Below are 7,687 nucleotides of genomic sequence, written 5' to 3' on the forward strand. Positions count from 1 at the left end.
GATATAAACTCTTCAGAAAAAGAAACGTGACATGCTGTTTGGGGCTTTACTTACTGAGTGCATATAACTGATTCAAACATGATATCATTGCTCAATTATAGCAAAATCATCACTTTACAAATTTCCAAATCATGATTATCCAGAAAGTGTTTTGTAAAACCACAGAGGGCTATTAAAGCTACTTGGTCAGAGTAAAATGTCAGTATCTGGTGTGACCACCATGAGCATCGATAACAGCTTGGCAGCGGTGACCCGTAGAAAAGAGATGCTGAATGCTGTCTTGAGGAATGTTTTGATACTCTTGCTGAAGTGCTGTGAGCAGTTCGTGTAGTGTCTGAGGTGGCGGATTACGCTGGCGCAAGCGTCGATCAAGAGCATCCTATATATGTTCCATGGGGGGCAACTCGGGTGATCGAGAAGGCCAAGTTAACACCTGAACATTGTTTTGCTGTAGGAAGTCCTGTCAAACACGTACAGAGTGAGGTCGAGCATTGTCATGCTCCAAAGATCAACCGTTGCCGTTGATGAAGGGAGCGACGTGACGTTGAACTGGTCTTCTGGCAAAAGGTCACGCTTCCCATAGCCAACTGCGCACTGTCGGGTCGGAGATTCGGCGCAGTCCAGGGATTTGGATTGTTGTGTATGATGCGGCCGTGGTGTTTCAACGAAGATGTCTCAGCCGGATGTAGCGATCCTGGGCGGCGGTGGTAACTCTAGGTCGACCTGACCTGGGTCATTAACACTCCCAGTATTGTTGTATAGGGTCCAAAGGTTTGAGATGGTCTGTCTGGACACGCTGAAGTGCCTTGCCACCTCCTGCTGCAATGCCCGTCCTCATAAACGGACGATGGCGTTGTGTCGTTGAGCTTCTGTCGGTCTTTTCATTTCTATGGTGGCTGGTGGCTTAAAGCAATGCATATGGAGTACCCCTGATGTGGCTTTTTAAAGCCTACAGTAATAGGCTTCAGCTCAGGGTGATACACAATTTCATGATGCACGTGTATTTCATGTAGGGTGCGTTTTAGCGATTCACTACAGACGTGAGTGTAACGTTACGTTTTGGTTCAACGTTTCTCTTTTCAAACGTTTTGTCGTCGGCAACCATTCCTCCACATGTTGGGATTAAGCATGGATTGGTTTTGTGTCAAATATTTTCCTAAAAATATATATTTTTCCTATGTCAAGTTTCTTCTTTGAAGAGTATTTTAAACTGTGTCAACAAAAAATGAAATATCTTTGAATATGAAAAGACATTACATTACTTAAAAATTGGAGGCCAATTACTTTTACTTAATGCTTTTATAGAATTATCGGCTCCTGCAATGCACATAGATTAAAAACTACTTCAGATGAACTTATTCACTCTAATCTAACTGATTTTGTACCGGGTGGGACTATTAGAGAAAATACAAGATTGTTATATGACATAATGTTTGAAACAAAACCAATTGCAACTATGAAGAAGGAGGGATGAGAATGACTGATACAAAACGATTTATGGACGCTTTGAAATTATCCACTTTAGGACGGTATTTCAAAAGATGTGATAAGAATACCCCACGCAATATACCTTTCGCCTTTCAAAGATATATTTAATTTTTGGAGCAAATTCTGAATCTTACATTAAGATTGAAAATCCTTTTTGGCATGATTTGCTAAAAGCATGGCAACTATTTCACAAAAAACCATTATATTGACCCATATAACATCATTGAAATTCTATCCCAACCATTATGGTTTCATCACAATTCTAAACCATTCACCAAACTACATAACAAACTGGGCAGATGAAGGGATTATAAATATTAAGGATATTTTGTGATGAAGCTGGATTATTATCAATCAAAAAATATTATATCAAAGGCACTTTTTAGATTATAGATAATATTTATTACCTGACTCTTGAAAAATGCTCTTAATTCACTGTTATTTAATACCAGTCAGGATTTGAATGTTAACCAATGCCAGATCTATTAAGGAGAAACATCAAAACGCTGCAGGATTGAGTATAATAAACGTATTTCTAATGATATACATCCAACATTTGTAATAAATGGCAGGTATTATTTCCTGAAACAGACTTTGATTGGAAAATGCATTTACAGTATATAGAAAAGGATTGAAAGAAATAAAAATATAGATTTCTACAAGATATTATTTATACCAAAAGAGAATTGCTTTAAAATGAAAAAGGTGACAACAGTTTGTGTTGTTTCTGCAATGATGTAAATGAGAGCGTTTGTCATGTATACTGGAAATGCAGGAGACACAAACTTTTGGAAAACCTGCAAAGTTGGCTTAACAAATCATACCCTCATCCATCGCTATTACCAAAACATACAGTTTGGTTTGGTACTCTACATCAAAATAGATTACTAAATCGTGTCATCATTGATGTAAAAGACATATTTACATATGCAGCATTACGAATATGTATCCCAATATAACTTTATTTATAAATCCTCTGAAAGAAATATTCTTTTGTGGAAAATCATATATCCAAAACACAAAATAATCAAATAAATGATTTCAATCACAAATGGGGCCATTTTCCCAGTACGAAATGCATCCATATATGCCTGATATCATCTTTCACTTTTATTGGTTTACATATGTTTATTAATATCATATTGATATAATACCTGTACACCATTTGTCATTATGTATCATAGTTTTGTATATATATGACATTGTAATCTTGGGTACCAATAACAAAATATTAAAGAAACAACAAACCCCAATATTATAAGGGCGGGAACAACCAGAGTGGGCCCTACACGTTGTACTCATGTTTGACGTCAACCGCCTACGCCCATCTAGAGGTTCCTGCTCTAGTCCTATATGAATCTTTATATATAAGTATAGAGACCAAGAGATTATGGTGGCTTGTAAAGATGTACAAAAAAGTATAAATAAACATGCATGTCGGTGAGTAATGGAAGAATACGGATACATTCCCCTGTCAACGTTTCTTACTTCGATCCGTCTTTGAATAAGGAATGAAGGTAAGTAGACGTTAACATCATTCAACACATTGTTGACAACACACCAGACATGGACAAACGACCTCCGTGTGTATGAACTAATGACCTCGTCTTAACAGGCTATGTGTTATTGCGGTTATAGATATGATTATCTGTGTTAAAGAAAATATATAATCCTTTTAATACATTGATCATAACATGTTCCGGATTACCCATATTCCCTAAATGAATCAGACATGTCACGTGACTTCCCTATGCGGTTCAGGGATTATAACATGTTCCGGATTACCCATATTCCCTAAATGAATCAGACATGTCACGTGACCCATATGCGGTTCAGGGATTATAACATGTTACGGATTACCCGTATTCCCTAAATGAATCAGACATGTCACGTGAACCCTATGCGGTTCAGGGATTATAACATGTTCCGGATTACCCATATTCCCTAAATGAATCAGACATGTCACGTGACCCGTATGCGGTTCAGGGATTATAACATGTTCCGGATTACCCATATTCCTGAGTGAATCAGACATGTCACGTGACCCGTATGCGGTTCAGGGATTATAACATATTTCGGATTACCCATATTCCTGAGTGAATCAGACATGTCACGTGACCCGTATGCGGTTCAGGGATTATAACATATTTCGGATTACCCATATTCCCTGAGTGAATGAGAGACATGTCACGTGACCCGTATGTGGTTCAGGGATTATAACATATTTCGGATTACCCATATTCCCTGAGTGAATCAGACATGTCACGTGACCTCTATAGGTTTAGGGATTATAACATATTCCGGATTACTATAGGTTTAGGGATTATAACATGTTGAGAACATGTTCCCTGAGTGAAACAGACATGTCACGTCACCACTCTAAGGTGACCTTATGAGGGCCATGGATTGAAACATGTTTCTGGTTGTTTCATATTCGTATTCATACTATCTACAATATGTTTAAATCGATCGTTTATTAGTAAAGACTCAAAATATATTACACATGAGGGAATTTATTACATGTTATTTATATAGGCTATACATAGTATTGAAATATTGACTACAGTGCACTCTGTCTGTCTTCTCGGACTCTGTCTTTCTCGGATTGCTGTATAAACACGACTAAACTCACGGTCCCGACGTAATCCTTCTTGTTGTCATAATAAAATGTTTTGTATCTCGGACTCTCATTATGTCGGATTTCGTTAGTTAAACAAACAATGCAAATATTTACACTATAGACACATTCCATCATGCCAGCACCCCTCAAGGTCTATATCTCTGTACATGACAAGGCTTCTACAGTTCGGGTAGTTCTTACTCTACAGTCAACAGCTATCTAAACTCCTTAACTGTCGGACTCACAAACACGTGGATATAAACCTCGATGTACTCAGATACACAAACTGGTAGGAGTTTAGAGACAGGAACACCTCAGACCGGGACCGACAAACACGTGGACATATATATTCAGATACACAAACTGGTAAGAGTTTAGAGACAGGAACACTCACACTCACAAACCAGACATTTTCTTATCTCAGATACACAAACTGGTAGGAGTTTAGAGACAGGAACACTCACAAACATGTGGGCATATATACTCAGGTACAACAAACTGGTAGGAGTTTAGAGACTGGAACACTCACACTCACAAACCAGACATTTTCATCTAGATACGTAGCCTCTGAGACAATATTTTCGGTTGACTCTGCTGTAACACTAGCAATTTCTGTAAAAGTAATGATGGTGTTGAACATTCTTAGCAGATTAAGGCATTAACCCAGTGCAAGTGCGCTACAAATTACATGTCATTTTGAAGTTGATATATCAACGAAATCCACGAGGCATTTTGTCGTCATCACTACACGTCAAAATACCGTTGTTGCGAAGTTGTAGGAACCTAAGAAAAGTTTCCAGTTACCCAAGGTTCGATACAACCGAATACACGGATACAAGTTTTGTATCGAGACACCCGTATGTTCGACACAACTGTGTTTGATTGTTTATACAGATGTTTTGAGGACCTCGCATTCACAGGTCTCTTCTTGTCAGTCTGTCAGACGAAGGAAGGGCCTCTATCAAAGCATCGTGTAGAAATATGTACTGATCCTACAAACAGATAATAATAATCCTTTAAAATGAATACCCCATTTACTATGGCCCATTAAATACTGCAAGTGGTCAAATGTATGTCTACTAGATACATACTGGGGTGGTGAGCAACATAGAATCTCGCTACAATTCTGACACAAACGCTAGCAGACTAATGGGCATCTTCAAAAGAGAAATGAACCAAAAGGTTTGCATCCCTCGGTTTCGTCTTGGAGTTCTTATCTCTATTAATGGATATGTTTTGTATTATATTTTTCATTCCAGGAACAGAAAAGAAAAAGTCTCGAATCAGCTCTCACCTTTGTCTGGATAAGATCCATACGCTGGTGCCGGAGTTTGATTAATACACTCATAGGCATCTACGACGCCTTCCTCCTTTGGCTTGTGCAACCAAATAGTCCAGAGCAATAAAGGTTCCTGTGCGGCCAATCCTCAGCACTGGAAAACCGATGCAAAATATTTAAAGAAACCATCGGTCTGAGTTTGATAGCAAATGAATCTTATCTAACCATAAAGCACATGAATCAAATAAATTCTTCCTCGTCAAAGGATATGCTGTTGGTGTGTTTGAAGCGTTAAGTTACAGGGAGCTATTTCATGGTAAAATCGTCTTCTTTAAATCAATTTCAGTCCGGAATCCGCAGTAAAAAGAAGTTTTCTATGTGACTGTATGGGTTACTAATGGGAACGGTAAATGGTCTGTATTGACAGAAGTCTGGATTACGTCCTCACACATTAATATGTGAGTCAGTGCTACGTGCCTGCAGTGTACGACCTTTGGCCCATGGCTTGTAGATGGGAGTTGCCGTTGACAAGCCTGTAGAACTCAACAAGAGACCTAACTTCATGTGGAACACCCTTGTCTGGCCATGCTGTGAAGTGGTAGTGCTGCAGCGTCCTCGGTGGCTGTGCTTCCTGTGAACAATGCTTGTTGGACAACACTGACTATTGTTCCAGACAAATCTCTCATTGTAAATAGTATAAGATCTTTGTAAAACGAAGGGTGTCATCAAACGAGATAACAATAAACTGAGTCCTTTACTTGGTGTCAACCCGAACCCATTTACACCGCACCAAACCACATGTATTATTCCGCATTTATCTTTACGGTAATCTATGTACCAAACCACATGTATTATTCCGCATTTATATTTTACGGTAATCTATATACCAAACCACATGTATTATTCCGCATTTATCTTTACGGTAATCTATGCACCAAACCCTATTTTGATGTCATTGTATCACAAGGGGACAAGCTGATATCAATCGCTGCTTTGCTCACAGTACCGTGCATATAGATCCCTTGTTTCACCTAACTGTACCCCCTGTCTATTCATCCCTGATTCACCTCACCGTACCCCTTCTATTGATCCCTGTTTCACCTCATCGTACCCTGTCTATTGATCCCTGATTCACCTCACCGTACCCCTGTCTATTGATCCCTGTTTCACCTCACCGTACCCTGTGTATTAATCCCTGTTTCACCTCACCGTACCCTCTCTATTAATCCCTGTTTCACCTCATCGTACCCTCTCTATTAATCCCTGTTTCACCTCACCGTACCCTGTATATTAATACCTGTTTCAACCTCACCGTACCCTGTGTATTAATCCCTGTTTCACCTCCCTTCACCATCCCTGTACCCTGTGTATAAATCCCTGTTTCACCTAACCGTACCCTTTCTATTGATCCCTGTTTCACCCTCATCGTACCCCTGTGTATTAATCCCTGTTTCACATCACCGTACCCTGTCTATTGATCCCCGTTTCACCTCACCGTCCCCCTGTGTATTAATCCCTGTCTCACCTCACCGAACCCCTGTGTATTAATCCCTGTTTCACCTCACCGTACCCCCTCTCTATTAATCCCTGGTTCACCTCCCACCGTACCCTGTGTATTAATCCCTGTTTCACCTCACCGTACCCCTGTCTATTGATCCCTGTTTCACCTCACCGTACCCTGTGTATTAATCCCTGTTTCACCTCACTGTACCCTGTGTATTAATCCCTGTTTCACCTCACCGTACCCTGTCTATTGATCCTTGTTTCACCTCAAAATACCCTGTGTACTAAACCCTGTCACCTCACCGTACCCTATGCATTGATCCATTCAGTTCATCTATTTAATTTATCTTGCCCTGTGTACAGAGAACGACCTGACTGTGTAGTTTATCCTTACCCTGTGTACAGAGAACGACCTGACTGTGTAGTTCATCCTTACCCTGTGTACAGAGAACGACCTGACTGTGTAGTTTATCCTTACCCTGTGTACAGAGAACGACCTGACTGTGTAGTTCATCCTTACCCTGTGTACAGAGAACGACCTGACTGTGTAGTTATTCCTTACTCCTGTGTACAGAGAACTACCTGACTGTGTAGTTCATCCTTACTCCTGTGTACAGAGAACGACCTGACTGTGTAGTTTATCCATACTCTGTGTACAGGGAACGTCCTGACTGTGTAGTCATCCTTACCCTGTGTACAGAGAACGACCTGACTGTGTAGTTCATCCTTACCCTGTATACAGAGAACGACCCTGACAGTGTGTAGTTCATCCTACCATGTGTACAGAGAACATCCTG

General features: G+C 40.0%; 1 long non-coding RNA gene across 1 annotated transcript; it reads right to left on the minus strand.

Moving 5' to 3' along the window:
* Window positions 1–5,010: 5,010 nt before the first annotated feature.
* LOC124287713 lies at window positions 5,011–5,442 on the minus strand. Its single transcript, XR_006901316.1, has 2 exons — window positions 5,403–5,442; window positions 5,011–5,100 (listed from the first exon to the last, which is right to left on the minus strand). It is a non-coding gene; the product is annotated as an uncharacterized LOC124287713 (long non-coding RNA).
* Between the last annotated feature and the right edge of the window lie 2,245 nt (window positions 5,443–7,687).

This window comes from Haliotis rubra, unplaced genomic scaffold (assembly GCF_003918875.1).
Source record: "Haliotis rubra isolate DU_JTF1 unplaced genomic scaffold, ASM391887v1 Scf405, whole genome shotgun sequence".
In the NCBI taxonomy this organism is placed as follows: domain Eukaryota; kingdom Metazoa; phylum Mollusca; class Gastropoda; order Lepetellida; family Haliotidae; genus Haliotis; species Haliotis rubra.